Source organism: Chaetodon trifascialis, chromosome 12 (genome assembly GCF_039877785.1).
Source record: "Chaetodon trifascialis isolate fChaTrf1 chromosome 12, fChaTrf1.hap1, whole genome shotgun sequence".
In the NCBI taxonomy this organism is placed as follows: Eukaryota; Metazoa; Chordata; class Actinopteri; order Chaetodontiformes; family Chaetodontidae; genus Chaetodon; species Chaetodon trifascialis.
In genome coordinates this window covers 27,841,640-27,858,392 of record NC_092067.1, presented here as the reverse complement: position 1 = coordinate 27,858,392, position 16,753 = coordinate 27,841,640, and positions in this window count along the sequence as shown.

Sequence of the window (16,753 nt, the reverse complement as noted above, 5' to 3'; positions counted from 1 at the left end):
GGAGGAACGACGGACCGAGGATGGGTCAAACGCGGAAAAAATAATTTCACATAAAGCATGGCGTGTGTGCAGTCTCCTCCTCCCTGTAGCATGTGTGTGCTGTGATTAGTAAAGTACAAATCTTAATCTTAATCTTAATGTTAACCACTGCCACCGTTGGCTCCCAACAACTATAAGGAGAGGGGAGAACACAATTAGTGCACAATGTCATTGGTTGCTTTGGCTAAAAGTCACAAAAGACAAACAAAAGAAATAACCAAAAAACAGAAAAAAAGGAAACAAAGAACCCAGGTCTCTGGCCAGAGAAACTAAAACAAATGTACATAAACTTTAATTTGAAATGAAAACTAAATAATAACTAACCAACCAATGGATTCAAAATAATACAATACACTCAAAAGAAACAACTAAGATTCCCTGATCCCATCTAACCCGCCCAGCGCGCACTCATGCAGGCGCTCACGCACACACACGCGCATACACACAATCCTCAGCGCTGTGCAACCACTGCTGGAGTCCAATACTAAGAAATAAGCTGGGCTGAAGTACCAGGGGCTAAGCAGCCGCTTAAATTCACTCCGAATGAAGCAGTAGCAGCGCCAGCAAGCGAAGCAGGCAGTGGCGAGCGAAGCAGCATGCACAGACGCTATCGTCAATGAGGGTCGGCAAAGCAGCTGTGCGAAGCAGCCATGCGAAGCAGCAGTGTTCCTGCACTTATCTTAATGTCCGGAGTTCATCTACTGGTCCAGGTCAGCAGGCGTCCTCTTGGTGAGGAGAAAGACGAGGAGGCTCTGCACAGCTCTGTGTGAAGGGAAGCGTCTGTGGTGCGCCGGTGATGCGTTTGGATCCACTATGGACACAGAGTGGTGAGGTGTTTAACACCTAGGCTACAAGCTATTGCTAGAACTGAACATACCCTAATGTATCCGTACCTTGTCTCTTTAGTGCATATGGAAACCGAAGGAGATCGCCGCCATCCCCTTGATCACAATGGACCACTAAAATGCAAGGTCGAACCATTTAATAGGCTAATGAGAGCTAAAGATAACCCGACAACAATGCAGCCACGTACCTACCCGCATGGAGAACAAAGGAGGAAGCGGAATGCCGGAAGCGGAGGGGCATTTGAGCCCGGAAGTGAGAGGGTGAGGGAGGGACACAGTCTCCTTTTTATACCCTCGTTCTCGGCACTGATAGGGTAATGCGCCAGGTAAGGTACGGAGCAGCAGACCTACCTGGATTCAGTCACAGCAGCCTATCATACTGCTACACAAAGTACAGACTGAGTAAAGCCATCACAGCGGCCAAAAAGCAGTACAGAGAGAAGCTGGATGGCTACTATTCTACTGCTGACTCTGGGCAAATGTGGCAAGGCCTGCAGCACATCACAGACTACAGGACCACCACCAGCACCATCACCTCCACAGACAGCCTGCCAGATGACCTCAACACGTTTTACACATGCTTTGAGACCACCAGCCACGGCACAGAGAGGAGGCATGCACGCACCGGTGCCACCCCATCCCTCTCCCCTCCACCAACTGTCTCATCAGGCCAGGTATGCAAAGCCCTGAGGAGGATCAACCCCCGCAAGGCAGCAGGACCAGACAACATTCCTGGGCGGGCCCTCAGAGCATGTGCTAACGAGCTGGCAGATGTTCTCACCTCCATCTTCAACCTCTCCCTCCGACAGAGCACAGTCCCCTCGTGCTTCAAGACCACAACCATCGTCCCCCTTCTCAAGAAGAGCCCACCCACCTGCCTGAATGACTACAGGCCAGTAGCACTCACTCCAATCATAATGAAGTGCTTTGAGAGAGTGGTGCTGACCCACATTCAGAGCAGCATACTGGACAACCTGGACCCCTTGCCAGCCAGGCAGATCCACCACAGACGCCATCGCTGCTGCCCTCCACTATTCCCTATCACACCTGGAAAACAAAGACTCCTACGTGAGGATGCTCTTCATTGACTACAGCTTCACCTTCAACACAGTCATCCCCCACAAACTCACCTCCAAACTGTTCACACTTGCCTGCCTCCCATCCTCTGTGACTGGCTCCTGGACTTCCTGACTGGCAGGCCCCAGTCTGTCAGGATTGGAAATAGGACCTCAGCCAGCATCATCACCAACACTGGCACCCCACAAGGATGTGTCCTCAGCCCCATCCTCTACACTTTGTTGAGTGAGTTGAGTGCTGACTGACATCATCCTCAAGTTTGCAGACGACACCGCAGTGATAGGACGCATCACTGGCGGAGAGGAAGCAGCTTACAGGAGGGAGGTGGCCAGTCTGGTGTCATGGTGTGAGGACAATAACCTCACCCTCAAAACGGACAAGACGAAGGAGATTATTGTGGACGTGAGAAGGGAGCGGAGACCACATCGTCCACTGTTTATCCGGGGGCTTGAGGTGGAGAGGGTGAGCAGCTGAAAATATCTGGGCGTCCACATCACTGAGGACCTCACCTGGACACTTCACAGCACACAACTGGTCAAGAAAGCTCCCCAGTGGCTGTACTTCCTGAGGAGACTGAGGAAGTTTGGAATGTCACCTAAAATCCTCAGGAACTTTTACAGCTGCACCATCAAGAGCATCTTGACCAGTTGCATCACCGTCTGGAATGGCAGCGCTACTGCCTTGGACCGCAAATGCCTGCAGAGAGCGGTAAAGACTGCTGAGAGGATCACCAGGACTGCACTGCCCTCTCTGCAGAGCATTTACCACCACAGGGTCCACAAGAGAGCTGCCTCCATCCTGAAATCTCAGCCCTCAGGCCGGAGGTACAGAAGTGTGAAATGCAGGACGTCCAGATTAAAGAACTCTTTCTTTCCCGCAGCCATCAGACTCCTTAACAGTTAACTGGACTACCTCATTCATAACTACACTGTACCTCACACTTTACTCTCCACTGTGTACTTCACTGTTTTTACGGTTTAGTTCTACCATTTTGGACTTTTTACTGCTTACTGTTTGCTGCTACCAGTTTGCAAACTTACTGTTTAATGTTTACTTTTACCAATTTGCACATAACACCACCTTGCACTACGTGTATAGTCATTGCAATTATGAATATAGTCATTTGCAATTTCTGTTTATAGCCGTTGCAATTCTGTTCATTTATCTCGGATTTGTTTATTTAGTTATCTTTGATTCTTTAAATTGCTCTTTGTGTGATAGTGTTGCTTTTTATATATCTTTTTATCTTGTCATTCTCATGGACGGCAAAGTAAGAATTTCATTGTACTTGGAAACTTGTTTCTTGCTGTGCCTGCTGCTTGAGGAAAGGGGCCTTTCTGTGTGGAGTTTGTTCTCCCCGTGTTCACCTGGGGTATCCTCCATAAAAAAACCCACTAAAAACATGCAAGAAGACCACCACCTGACCAACCAACCTCCCTGGGCGTCGCTGTCGGCTGGCAGCCCACCACTCCTGGTCTGCGGTGGAGGAAGGACTGACCAGGATGGGTCAAAAATAATTTCGCTAAGCATGGCGTGTGTGCAGTCTCCCCCCTGTAGCATGTGTGTGTGGTGATTAATAAAGTATATCTTCTTCCTCTTCTTCTTCTTCTTCTTCACAACCAAACAATTCATTCACACAAAACAATCATCACACAGACACATACAGACACACAGACACACACACACACACACACACACACACACACACACATTGTATATAAGTTAGAATTAGGGCTGTCAGTTTAACGTGTTAATTAGATTAATTAATTACGCTGCAAATTAACGCGCTATAAAAATTAACGCAATTAATCATGAGTGGCAAGTCAATGCGCAAGCATTTTAAATATGGCTCTTTGAGTGACCCGTAGGCTGCATCCTACCTGCGCCACTAGTCAAAAGCAGGGTGACAACAGATGTGGATGCGACACCGGAGAGCGAGGCAAGCCTACTTGGACCTTTGAACGGCAAGTTAATTTATAAAAAGAACAAAGACGGGACTATTAACAAGGACGCAGTGATTTGTACCTTGTGTAAAAAAGACTTTTCCTCTCACCGTAGCAGCTCCAGCCTGAATTATCATTTAAACGCTAAAGAAGAAGAAGAAGAAGAAACGTACTTTATTAATCACATTACACAAGGTGTTAGTTGCACTACACACCATGCTTTTCCGTGAAATTAGTTTTTTCCACATTTGACCCATCCTCGATCTGTCGATCCTCCACAGCAGACCAGGAGCGGTGGGCTGCCAGCTGCCAGGCAACGCTGGCGCCCATCTTTGTCACCATCGGTCAGGTGGTGATCTTTTTGCATGTTTTTAGTGGGGGTTATTACGGAGGAAACCCCGGGTGAACACGGGGAGAACATGCAAACTCCACACAGAAAGCAGCAGGCACCAAGGCATGGTGGAGGACACGCCACCAGCGCCCACAGCGGGATTCGAACCAGGGACCTTCTAGCTGTGAGGCGACAGTGTTACCACTTGTGCCACCGTGCTACCATGCTAAACATGTAGTTGCTGCTAGTGCCGCTAGTGCTACCGTGAGCTCACTCCGCCAACCCACAAAACGAATGAGCAGAGCCACGACAGAAAATCTGACAAACTCAATCGCAAAGTGTTGCTGCTGATTGCAGGCCGACTTCAATCGTGGAAGACGAGGGCCTAAAAGAGGCATTTCAGTTAGCGTCATCTGAATTTCATTTATGAAGCACACTTCACCAATAAAAATGTGGATATCAAATCTTCTCTTCTTGGCGTATTCAATTGATTAGTCATGCACTACAATTTTGTAATGTCCTAGAATTCAAATTCTTTATTTGGGGACCTTTAGCAGATATGAGATTAAAATGCGATTAATTCGATTAATTAATTACAAATCCTGTAATTAATTAGATTAATTTTTTTAATCGCCCGACAGCACTAATTAATATTAGTCGTTTACATAGTAAATAGCAGTGGGCATAGTATTGATACCAGAACTGCATCTTCATCAACCATTTGGGGACTTGATTTGAAACCATCAGTAACGACAAATTGAACTCAACTAGTGAGATCTGATCGCCAACAGCTGCTTAGAAGAATCCTCAAAACACAGAGAAAACAGTTTAGCCAACAAAATGTAAACACTGGCATCCAGAACAGCATCTATTGCACCTTGAGCAGGTCTGAAGCTGAACTAGCTGAAGGACATCATTATCCTCGGGTGAGCTGAGAGTGACTCAAGGATTTCTGGTAGACAGGGTCATCGCAGTAATTACAGGACGAGGATGAGGAGGTCCACATGATCCTCACCAGGAGACTTGCTTATGTTGATATACCTCTGAACATATGTTACTATTTATGAAGTAAATGAATATGTGCTCTCAAGGTCAATAACGAACCTCTACTCTCAACACCCATACCTTTAAATTAAAAATGCAGTGTAGAATATACAGAACCAGCACCTCATTTCACCTTTGACCTCCAACAGCTGTCAGCTAACAGTCTGAGTTCATGGTGATCTGTGTCAGTCTAAATAATGAACCCAGGTCCGTGTAGAACAACATGTGACCTGTTTTCTTCTTGAATTCACTGTAACAGGACAGATTTCACAGAGCGGCTGTCATGCAGCTGAGTCCTGATGTGACTGTGTGTGTGAAGAACAGCAGATCTCACTATGTGACTGTTTGACCTGCCTGACAAAACACACTGAGACTGATGAGTTCAATGGACCATGAAGAGATCGGACATCCACACTGGCCTCAGATCAGAGTCCTGATCTGTGAGACAAACAGGAAACAATGAGGAGAGTGATGAGTGTATTGTGTAGAGGTTGACTTACAGAGACCATGAACACACTGTGACATGCAGGACAAGACACAATCAGACAATATGAGACAACGAGAAACAATAAGAGACAATATGTACATGAATACAGTATTGTCACACTGCCTCGCAAACCTGTGCTTTGACTCTGTAAACATGTCCCTGTCCAGTCCTGAACGCCTCTTCTTTTTCCAACCTTAGCTGACTGAGCTCAGCTGTGAAGCAGGGCTCATCATTGTTATAACTCACCCTGGTGCGTGATGGCACACAACAGTCCTGGCAGACATCACAGCCTCTGTGAACTCATCCAGACTGTTGGTAGAAGACCTGAAACTGTCTGAGTCACTACAGTCCCAGCAGACCTGAAGATTCTCCACAGCTTCACTGTTCCACCGATGTCCTCACAGCAGGCTTAAACAGTTCAATGTCTGTCTGTATGCAGGACTCAGGTGGGCCATGATGCGGTCAGACTGATCTGCTTGGATGAGACGTGAACATCTTCTCAAACCTCGACCACTTGCATCTTTAAAGCATTCATTCACAGGGAGACGAACAATCCTTCAGGGGCAGCTGGCCCATAGTGGGCGCACCGCCCTCCTTAAGCCACACGAAAAAAAGACAGAGAAATAGTATGTTTTGCCGGTCTAAGTCTTAATATTATTGTCCAATCAGCAGCCTGAATATCACTTTCCAACCAGAAGCCTCGCCCCCTTGGGGCGATGTCAGTTAGATTGAAAATCGTACCAGGCGCTCTCATAGACTTACATGTTGAGATTTTTTTTTCGAATTTTGGACCCTACAATTCATTTCTATGGGCTCCGGGAAGGTGATTTCGTCATATGCACTGATACGTGCTCGGACGATACGCACAGAAGAAGAAGAATCAGAGGGACAGTCCCCCTCATTTGTCACACAACACATGCACACACACGCCATGCATTGGTGACATTTTTTGGGGTTTTTTTTAGAGGCGGGTTTAATTTTTTTTTAGGGAGGATGCCCCAGGTGAACACGGGGAGAACATGCAAACTCCACACAGAAAGGCCCCTTTCCTCGAGCAGCAGGCACCGATGGCATGGTGGAAACGCCCGCGGTGCCCACAGCGGGAATCAAACCCGGGACCTTCTAATAGTAATTGATATATTGCACCTTGAGTTGAGATACAAATATCTTCACAGTATGAATGATCGCAGTTAATGTGTATTATAGTGCAGTCATATTGAAAGTCTTGTGAGTGTGTGGTCTACTGGGACACTGCTGGTTGTAAAGTCTGACTGCTGCAGGAAGGAAGGACCTGCGATAGCGTTCCTTCACACACTTTGGGTGAAGCAGTCTGTCGCTGAAGGAGCTCTTCAGTGCTGTTAAAGTGTCCTGCAGGGGGTGGGAGTCGTTCTCAATCATGGATGACAGCTTAGCCATCATCCTCCTCTGTCCTACCACCTCCACTGAGTCGAGGGGGCATCCAGGACAGAGTTGGCCTTCTTGATCAGTTTGTCAAGTCTCTTCCTGTCAGCCGTCAAGATGCTGCTCCCCCAGCAGACCACTACTCCATCCTCCTGAATGTAAGGAAACTGGAGGGTTAAACAGACGTCAGGTCATCATTAACACCCTGAAATGAGACGTTTTACACTCAGCAATAAAGATTTATTGTGGGAACTCTCATTACAGTGAGGATGATGTAAAGCTCTCCTCCCAGGTTTCCCACAGTGTCACCTCAGCTTCAGGGTGGATCAACATGACGGCGAGCCAACATGGCTGCCAGAGCCGGTTAAGGACGAGGAAAGCCTGCTGGCAGCACGGCTAGCGCTCCACCCGACCCGTGAATCACATACTAATACATACAGGGAGGTGTCACGTCGCGTTAGCTCAGCCTGCTCCCTCCGGGCCTGTCGGTGGAAGGTAATCTGCCGCAGACCTGATGGCTCAGTTCAGCTGCTCAGCGTTTAACAGACGTTTCTCATCCTCTGCAGGGTTAGGCCGCTAACACTGCACAGCTGCCAACAAGAGGAAGAAAAACACCACAGAGCAAAAGGTGGAGGTCATGGAGGCTCATGATGGTTGGGCAAAGATACACTGAGAGTTAAATTCAATTCAATTCGATTCAATTTTATTTATATAGCGCCAAATCACAACAGAAGATGTCTCAGGACACTTTCCATAGAGAGCTGGTAAAGGCCGAGCTCTTTATCTACCAACAGTTCCCTCATGAGCAAGCACTTGGCGACAGCGGTGATGCAAAACCTCCATTTAACAGGCAAAACCGTCAGGCAGAACCAGGATAAAAAAGACTCCTGGTACCTTCTGAATCATCCATCATTCATATAAACTCTGTCACAACCTTTCCACTGTGTTTACCGACCTGTTCTCAAACCTTGGTCGTCAAATACCAACCCTTACAGTGTACTGCACACCTGTGTTTCAGCTGCAGGTGCTGATGGAGAGCAGAACTATGCTACGTCACCTTGCTCTGAGTGGCTAATATTGTTGTGGATAGGTTTCTATTGTGGTTAGTTTGGGTGGACTTTAAAGCTTGGATTATTCACAGTTCATAGTTCATATGAATTTCTGGGTGAGCTCATGGAACCACAGCAGACCTCGGATCAGGACTCTGTGTGAGGTGATGCTGCGTAGTTCCTGTTGTTGCATAACATTTCATAGCAATCTTTTAACAGATAACCTCACTGACATATTTAATATGAACCCGTAGCCAGAAAAATGATTTTGATCATGATTCAGCCAGTGACTTTCCCCTTATGCTGAGACTGTTCATAAAACCTGGGAGTCAACACACTGAGCTCTTTCTTCATGAGTCACTCCTGAGAAACTCTGAACCTCCTGCTGAGCTCCACAAACTACTAACTACTCATTCATTCGTAATTACTTAATCGTTAGTTATTCTTTTGGTAGCTCTTTACCGCATGCCAAAGTAAACAATCATTGAGGAATGACTCAGGAACGATCTGATAATTAATGAATGGCTGATGAGGAGTTCCTGAATATCTTCAGTGGAGGACTGTATAGTTCTTAATGATGAGTTCTTAAAGTTGAGTAAGTAGCAACCAGTGAGAAGTCACTTTGCACCAGTCAGCAGCTGGTTAATCACGAGCAACTCATGAACAGAGTGTATCGATTCGCTGGTACTTATGAGCTAATCATTACCTAAAGATTCATCAATATAGTGTCTCTCACTCTGTTCTCTGCTTCATCCTGAGTTGTTGGAAATTCTCCTGAACTCTTGATTATCAGGTTGTTCCTGATTTGTTCATCACTAACTCTTGACATTAGTGTGTACCATATAATTTTCACTCCATTCACCTGGAGTGTTTTGCCTTCAGTTCACCGGGCTTTGTTTTCTGTGGTGTGATTGGATTTCGACAGAATAAACTGGGATGAGCGGAGTCTTATACAGACGATTATCAGTGACAGTTTTTGCCTTTGAAGAGTGATTGAGCTTACAGACAAACCCCAAAGGCCTCAGCAGTGCGTGTGGTGCATTCAGGTCCCTCCAGGTCAGCACGTGCTGTCGAATCTGAAGGTAAAAGTGAACAATGTTCCTCTTTGTGCTGCAGTGAAACTGATGTGAGGGGAAGTGCTGGTGTGTCAGGTCGCCCGGTGTTGCGACAGCGCTGACCGTTTACCTGCCAACAGACTGCAGAGTGATGAAACCTGCTGAGTCTGCACTTCAGCTTCCACCACACGCTCTGAGTCAGACAGCTGTTACTCAACCCTCAGCCTATTCACCCAGTTCTCCTTTCACAGCAACAAGGTGAGAGGTGGAACTGCGAGCGTGACCACCACAGAGGAAGAACTTACAGTTCATTCAGGGGCAGCTTTATGAAGAACAGCGCTTTAGACAGCACAAGACATGAGTGTCCATGAGAAACTGCACAGAGCAGCACACGTTCCTGCTCAGAGCCAATTATTGCATTTACGCTGTCAGACTACTTCGTATTTGTATTTCCTGGTCTCAAATGACTTCTTTAGTGTCCTGAACTGTCTCAAGTCTCACTATTGGATTTCTCAATGAATGGCTGAACTTCACCCTTTCATGCTGCTCACTGTATTCACTCATATGTAAAACTAGATTTAGGAATTATGGCTCCTGAATGGGGGCTGCACGGTGGCGCAGCAGGTAGTGCGCGGGTCGGGCCTTTCTGTGTGAAGTTTGCATGTTGTTCCCGTGCATGCGTGGCTCCCTCCGGCTTCCTCCCACAGACCAGAAACATGCTCATTAGGCTGATTGGTGACTCTAAATTGCCCCTAGGTGTGAGTGTGAATGGTTGTGTGTATGTGCCCTGCGATCGACTGGCGACCGGTCCAGGGTGTACCCCGCCTCTCGCCCGTTGACAGCTGGGATAGGCTCCAGCCCCCCGCAACCCCGAAAGGGATAGGCGGTATAGAAAATGGATGGATGGATGGCTCCTGAATGGATCATTTTGAGTGTCACAGGAGGCTGTACACAGTGAGTACACTGCATGTATACCGTCTGTACTCAGCATGTATATTGTGTGTATACTGCATATACACTGTATGTATACTGTATGTATACTGCATTTGTACTGCATGTACACTGTATGTTCGCTGTGTAAGTGCATGTATACTGTGTGTACACACTGTGAGTACCTTGTGTGTACACTGTGTGTATACAGTGTGTATGGAGCATGTATACTGCATGTACACTGTGTGTGTACACTGTGTGTATACAGTGTGTGTACTGCCTGTTTGAGTCTCCAGTCTGAGACCAGACGGTGTCTTCAGCCGTGATGATGGACGTCATGTTTCTGTCTCTGATGAGTTGAACATGACTTCATTGAGATGCTGAAGAGGAAATCTGGGGCAGAAACAGAGTAAAGTGAAGATATTCAGTTTTATCCCTGATGGTAAAAACAACGTGTATAATCAAATTTTAACAGGAATCTAATATGCACATGTTGAGGAGATCAATCCATCAGTCTGACGCTCCTCTCTGACTCTCGCAGTTCTTCTCGTGGAGACAACTTCAAATGTATTTTCAGAGTGTAATGTGTGCAGAGACGAGGCAGTGTGTTGAGTGACAGGTGGAAACAAGGCTGTGATCAGAGACAATCACATGACTTCAACAGAGTCTGTCATTGGAGAAAAGAAGCCAGAGATAGAAACTGATCCAGCGTTTTTGTTGAAGGAAAACTTGGTGTATTTGCCCTTTAACTCCTCTTCTGTCACTCAGTGAATCAAACACAACAGGCTTTTTCACCTGAACTGAAACATTTTTACTCAAGTTTCTGTTTTTGAGCAGATTTTCAGCTCGGACCCACATGTCTGATTTTGCAGCCCTTCCACAACGTTAAACATGTAAAAATCTTTTTTTTTTTGAACATGACTGTGTCCTCCTTTTAAAATAAGACAAGTTAAGTTTGAAATCTTGTTTTCAGGATAAGTCTAAATGGACAAAGTCTGCTGTCTGTCATGTGTCAGAGGTCAGACTCAGTGAGATTTCCACCTATTGGAACATGAAGAGGATTAAGCAGGTATGTTGACAACCTGATCTCAGAGCTCACTGGTCCTTCAGTTTCCTCCATCTGCTCCTCGTTAAAGCTGCTGCTGTCTGAAAACACACCAAAGAAACCTTCACGAAGTTGGAGTTGGGGTGTTCAGACCTGGTTCTGAGACATAGACGAGTGAGCCTGTCAGATGAGGAATATAAATAAATAAAAATACAGGAGGAGGTTCACATCTGAAAGACACGTTTAAGAACTGCACTGTTAGATGTTTTAAAATAGGAAGCAGGATTCACTCTCTGGTGACGTTAAATAATGAAACCAGCAGTGGATTCGCTGAAAGAAGTGAAGGTGAACGTCCTTCAGTTGTTTAGTCAGTCAAGTGAGATTTGTGCTCAAAGGAAGTTTTAAAATCCATCAGTGACAGAACAGAAAACACATTTGTTCCCTCATTTCACTGAACCTCAGACCTATTGGGTGTTCCAGCAGTGATAAAGACGTTCTGTCTGTCTTCTCCAGCCGGCTGCTGTTCCTCCTCCTTCAGCTCAGTCCACAGTTTGTTGACTTGTTTTCACGTGACTTTAGTTCTGTGTCATTATTGAACTCTTTGGAGCCCAGATTTCTATTATTTATGGCACCTGTTTCATACAAATGGATTTTTTTTGCTAAATTTTAAATGAGATCCAGATAAATGATAAGTGATCTTGCTGACATATCACTACTTCAAGGACAGATTTTGATATTTTTCCCATTTTTCCATTCGTAATTGTTCAAGGGCCGCTGGAAATTTGACATGTTAATTTCTGTCTAATTTTGCCTTTTTTTATTTTGAAGAAAACAAGCCTTTCAAACCCATGTGATTCAGAGCGTTACATAAAAAAATGATTTTCATTAAATTCACCTCGGGGTACCATCCTTAAAAAGGGGAAAACAACAGACAGATGATTGATTCAGCAGAGAGACTTTTGAGAAGAATTACTTCGAACCATTCAGTATTACTTCTATATTCGATAACTGTTAGCCAAACATTTTCTAATACCTATGCTACAGCGCCTCCTGCCGACTCGGCTGGAGTTGAAAGGGATGAAGAGAGGAGGAGGACAGTCTTACTGTGACCTATGACCACTTTTCTGGTTACACCTGTTCATATTCACCGTTCTTGCTTCATCATGTACTGAAAGTGTTAACATATGGCCTCTTTCCCAGATTAATGTTTGAACATAACAAATCAACATCAGCATGAGCAAAACATTCCAGTTCTGACGTGCAAACTCACTTCCTTTCTTCTCTGTTTCCTGTATGAGTCCCTGATGAAACCAGAGGCCCTTTAAAGGGGCAGCGTTCGGTCAGTGCCTTGCACGACCTGTGAAAGCAGGTCATGGATTAATGAACTGGCTTCAGTTCATCACCAACGGCCACTTTATTACAAAATTCATACATCCTTAAAACCTTCATACGACATCCAGTCCACCTTAAAATGTTCATATATTACAACCTTCTTACTTAAAAAATACCTTCATGCAACATTATGACCTTCAGACAACCTTCACTGAACCTTGAGACACCCTCTGAACAGACCAGGTCCAGCTGAGGCTTCATGGCTGCAGGTTGCCTCATTGAACTGTTTCAAGTCTTCTGAAGGACTCTTTGACCCTTTCAGTCACCTTTGACCTCACTCACTTCACACTTCAAGTGTTTGTCCTGAGGGTGGCACTAGAGGAAAGGTCACAGGGTCTTTCATGTCAGCCATTTCTAACCAAACATGAAACTTTAGTTTCTACACTTTTGCAGAATTCTTAAATTTGGGTGAAACTTGAACTTGATGAACTTGAGTTCAGACTTCAGATTCAAGTCGTGACGGTTAGCGGAAGATGTCAATGGACGGTCCCCACGAGGACAGTGACACGCACAAGTGTGTGTGTGTGTGTGTGTGTGTGTGTGTGTGTGTGTCTCAGTGTCTCTCTCAGTGTCTCTGTGTGTCTCTGTCTGTGTGTCTCTGTGTCTCTCTCTGTGTCTCTGTGTCTCTCTCAGTGTCTCTGTGTGTCTCTGTCTGTGTGTCTCTGTGTCTCTCTCTGTGTCTCTGTGTCTCTCTCAGTGTCTCTGTGTGTCTCTGTCTGTGTGTCTCTGTGTCTCTCTCTGTGTCTCTGTGTCTCTCTCTGTGTCTCTGTGTGTCTCTGTGTCTCTCTCAGTGTCTCTGTGTGTCTCTGTCTGTGTGTCTGTGTGTCTCTCTCTGTGTGTCTCTGTGTCTCTCTCAGTGTCTCTGTGTGTCTCTGTCTGTGTCTCTCTCTATATGTCTCTCTCTGTGTCTCTGTGTGTCTCTCTCAGTGTCTCTGTGTGTCTCTGTCTGTGTCTCTCTCTATATGTCTCTCTCTGTGTCTCTGTGTGTCTCTGTGTCTCTCTCTGTGTCTCTGTGTCTCTCTCTGTGTCTCTGTGTGTCTCTGTGTCTCTGTGTCTCTCTCAGTGTCTCTGTGTGACTCTGTCTGTGTCTCTCTCTCTATATGTGTCTCTCAGTGTCTCTGTGTGTCTCTGTCTGTGTCTCTCTCTATATGTCTCTCTCTGTGTCTCTGTGTGTCTCTGTGTCTCTCTCTGTGTCTCTGTGTCTCTCTCTGTGTCTCTGTGTGTCTCTGTGTCTCTCTCAGTGTCTCTGTGTGACTCTGTCTGTGTCTCTCTCTCTATATGTGTCTCTCAGTGTCTCTGTGTGTCTCTCTCAAATTTCAAATTCAAATAGCTTTATTGGCATGAACAAAGACATGTTGTTGCCAAAGCAGAAGTATGTTTACATATTAAACATTTAAGAAAAGATTCATATAGTAAACATGAAGCAAACAGTTTAATATACTACACATCAAAGGAAAACATATTTCATACGGTGGTTTTAGTCCCTCAGGCTGTGGCAGGCATATTTAGCTGCCAGAGGAGCTGCTGTCCCTTCACCCAGGAGGACGGACAGTTTCCTCTCTGGGGTCAGCATCAAGAAATGTCTAATGTCTCTCTCTCTCTTTCTCTCTCTCTCTCTCTTTCTCTCTCTCTCTCTCTCTTTCTCTCTGTGGGTGTGTGTGTCTCTCTCTCTGTCTCTCTCTGTGTGTCTCTGTGTGTCCCTGCGTGTCTCCGTGGGCGTTTGATCTGTGAGGTCCTCGTATTGTCTCTTGTTCTTCTGGCAGCAGAATCAAACTCTGAATCTGAATCTCAGATTTATGCAGCAGCTTCATTGTGACTCTCCTGTTTCATCACGGCTGTTTGTTGTTGGTCTCATCCTCTTTTTGTTTGTGTCACCTCCTGCCTTCCTCCTCCTCCTCCTCCTCCTCCTCCATCAGTCCTGGATCTCCTCCTGAGGCGTAAACACACAGAAACAAAGAGCTCTGCTGGTTTTATTGTCTGTCTGCAGCCACTCGACGATGCCAGTTCACACAGAGACGCCGAGCCTTTAACGGCAGAACTGAACGACTGAGGAAGAGCATCCGTCCCACACAGGATCTGGACCTGGCTGGAGCTGGACCGATCAAAACTTCATGGAATTAAACTGAATGAAAAACCTAGAGTATAAAGTCTCAGCTCAGGAGATGAGGCAGGAGTGTGTGTGGTGGAGAAGGCGAGTGGTGAGGCAGGTAAGATCACTGAGCAGGTGGGTGAGGCTGAGGAGATGGAGCTGGAGGCTCCAGGTAAGCAGGTTCCTAAGAGGCACAGCAGCAGGGTGAGTGTCATGGCTGCTGCTGAGGCTGGCAGACTAAGTGCGGGGGGGGGGGGGGGGGGCGTGGATTCAGATGGCAGCAACTGTGAGAGCTGGGTGTCTGACCACAGCAGCGTCTCCAACACTCAGCCAGGGAGCCAGGAGTTCAAACTTGCTAGTTTTAAAACATTCCTGCAACAGAAAAAGGTCAACTTTGAACAGCTCTCTGTGACATCATATAAAACATGAAGCTGGTCTCAGTGAGCAGGGAGCGTACAGACTGAAGAACGCAATGTTCAAAGTTAGGAAACACTGGAAACAATTTTACTTGATTTTAATGGAACATTTTAGAATTTCTTGGACACTTTTGGCTGTTTTTAGTTTAGTTTTTAACCTCTTTCATGAATAATTTTAAAATTGGGTCACTAAATTTGAATGGGGCCAGAGAGGCTAAAAAAAAGAGCACTACTATATGAAACAGCCAAACTAAAGCAGTTAGATGTCCTATTTGTGCAGGAAACCCACAATGATAGCAGCAACGAGCTGGACTGGGAAAGGGAATGGGGAGGGGAAGTCTGTTTGAGTCACGGCACAACACAGAGTGCTGGGGGGGGGGCGTCCTGTTCTCCAAGAGATTCACTCCTAAGTCTGTAGACACAGAACATGTCGTCCAGGGAAGATGTCTTTTAATACGGGCTGCTTTTGACCATTTTAACCTTGTTCTTCTGAATATTTCTGCTCCCAACAGCAGCGCAGAGAGAAGGCGTTTCTTTGAAAACATTAATGAAAAACTGAAACAGTTGGGGTCATTAAATTATGTTTTTATTGGTGGGGATTTTAACTGTAATGGAACCATGCGGAGCCTCATCCAGCTTCCCAGCATGCTTTGAGGCAGCCGGTCTCTGCCCTTAGCTCTTCTGGATCTGGAATTTTATAGTTTCAAACATCATTGTAATGTTTTTAAATCATGTAAGATTTTACTTGTTGGTTTTACTGATCACCCGTTGGTTTTATTTCGTGTTTTTACTAGAAATATTGTACTAAAAAGTGCCTATTGGCATTTTAATGTAGTTAAATAACATTTGACCAAAGTCTTAGAAAAGCATTAAATTATTTTTGGGATACTTTTAGACAAACAGAGAAGGCAGTGGTGGGACCATGGGAAAGTCCAGATTAGATTATTATGCCAGCAGCACACATTCAATATATCCCGAGACATCACCAGATCTATCAGACATCTGGAGACCGATGTTCTGGATCTGGAAAGATTGAGCGAGTCCACGGGAAAAAGAGAGTATCTTGAAACTCTCAAATCTAAAAGAATGGCTTTAGCCAACCTGCTTGACACTAAAGTTCAGGGTGCGCTGGTCTGGTCCCGGATACAGAACATCTCTACGATGGATGCTCCCTCTGGCTGTTTCTTTGGTTTGCTCGCTGCTCTCGGACACAGGAGGGGAACTCAGCGAACCAGGACAGATCTGTTAAAGAGCAGTAGGTTTTTATTCATCGCTGTTTGCAAGTGACTTCTGTGAAAAGGAGGAGCTGTTAGAGGAGATCTGTGCAGAGCTACCTCCCAGGTGGAATGTCTGCTGGTCATACAGGAAGTGTATGCAGCCCTCCAGGCCATGCAGGGCCACAAGGATCCAGGAATAGACAGCCTCACAGTCGAATTTTATAAAGCCTACTGGGACATTTTAGATCAGGATCTGTCATATGTTTTTAATGAATGTTTAAATTGTGGCTCGCTTCTGCTCTCTTGCAGGAGAGCGGTGATTACGCTCCTGCCCAAGAAGGGTAACCTGCAGGCGATCAAAAACTGGCGTCCTGTATCCCTTATGTGTACCGA